Source organism: Micromys minutus (genome assembly GCF_963924665.1).
Source record: "Micromys minutus genome assembly, chromosome: 3".
Lineage (NCBI taxonomy): Eukaryota > Metazoa > Chordata > Mammalia > Rodentia > Muridae > Micromys > Micromys minutus.
The window spans coordinates 33,243,269-33,244,800 of NC_137972.1; the positions used below are offsets into that span (position 1 = coordinate 33,243,269).

The 1,532-nt window shown below is 49.1% G+C and overlaps 1 pseudogene across 1 annotated transcript; it reads left to right on the forward strand.

Annotated features, from left to right (window-relative positions):
- The first annotated feature begins 267 nt into the window (after positions 1-267).
- LOC308419140 (small ribosomal subunit protein uS5-like) lies at positions 268-1,135 on the forward strand (annotated as a pseudogene). The gene has a single exon. The product of its transcript is annotated as a small ribosomal subunit protein uS5-like (transcript).
- The last annotated feature ends 397 nt before the right edge of the window (positions 1,136-1,532 follow it).

Genomic DNA, 1,532 nt, shown 5'->3' on the forward strand with positions numbered 1-1,532 from the left:
TAGTAGCATTGGCTGCTCTTTCAGAAGACCAAGATTCAGGATCCCAGACCCTGAATAGCAGCTTACAACGATCTATAACTCTAGTTCCTAGGGGCAGGGGGGTTGGGAATCCAATGACTTCTGACCTCTATGGGCACTGCACACATATGGTGTACAGACATATCTGCAGGCAAAACACCCATACATGTGAACTAAAGTTAAATCATTTCAAGAATGATGGCATCTTTAAGAAGTGATTAGGTTTCTTCTTCTTCGGGAAAACACCAAATGGCGGATGACGCCGGTGCAGCGGGAGGGCCCGGAGGACCCGGGGGCTCCGGCTTAGGAGGCCGTGGCGGCTTCCGCGGAGGATTCGGCAGCGGTCTTAGTGGTCGAGGCCGAGGCCGTGGTCGAGGCCGCGGGGCTCGTGGAGGTAAAGCTGAAGACAAGGAGTGGATCCCTGTCACCGAGCTGGGCCGCCTGCTTAAGGACATGAAGATCAGGTCTTTGGAGGAGATCTACCTGTTCTCCCTGCCCATTAAGGAGTCTGAGATTATCGACTTTTTCCTGGGTGCATCTCTAAAGGATGAGGTTCTGAAAATCATGCCAGTGCAGAAGCAGACCCAGGCTAGCTAGCAGACCAGGTTCAAGGCTTTCGTCACTATTGGGGACTACAATGGTCACGCTGGTCTTGGTGTTAAGTGCTCCAAGGAGGTTGCCACTGCCATTCGAGGGGCCATTATCCTGGCCAAGCTTTCCATCGTCCCTGTGAGGAGAGGCTACTGGGGGAATAAGATTGGCAAGCCCCACACTGTCCCATGCAAGGTGACAGGCCGCTGTGGCTCTGTGCTGGTGTCTCATCCCTGCCCCCAGAAACACTGGCATTGTCTCTGCTCCTGTGCCCAAGAAGCTTCTGATGATGGCCGGTATAGAGGACTGCTACACTTCAGCCAGAGGCTGCACTGCCACCCTGGGCAACTTTGCCAAGGCCACCTTTGATGCCATCTCAAAAATGTACAGCTACTTGACCCCTGACCTCTGGAAAGAAACTGTGTTCACCAAGTCTCCTTATCAGGAATTCACTGATCATCTTGTGAAAACCCACACCAGAGTCTCTGTTCAGAGGACCCAGGCTCCAGTTGTGGCTACCACATAAGGATTTTTATAAAAGACAAAATAAATGAACCAAGTCTGTTAAAAAAAAAAAAAAAAAAAAGAAGTGATTAGGTAATGAATGCCCACGAATGGATACATGTAGGAGAATGTTCAGCTTCCCCTGAATGGATGAATTCGGGAGTGTGTTTAGCTTCCTGGGTCCTCTCTCCCTTTCTCCATTGTCATGCAATGTCTGCCAAGTTATGAACCCAGCAGGTTTCATGGAATGATTTTATCTTGGCCTTCCCAGCCTAGAATCCTGAGGCAAACGAGCTTCTATTGTTAATAAATTACTTAGTCTGTAACATTGTTTCAACATTTTAAAACATAAAAAAGATAAAGATCTCTCGTCTGAGGGTCCTCCATTACTCAGGAACCATAGGGTTTTGGGGTGTTCT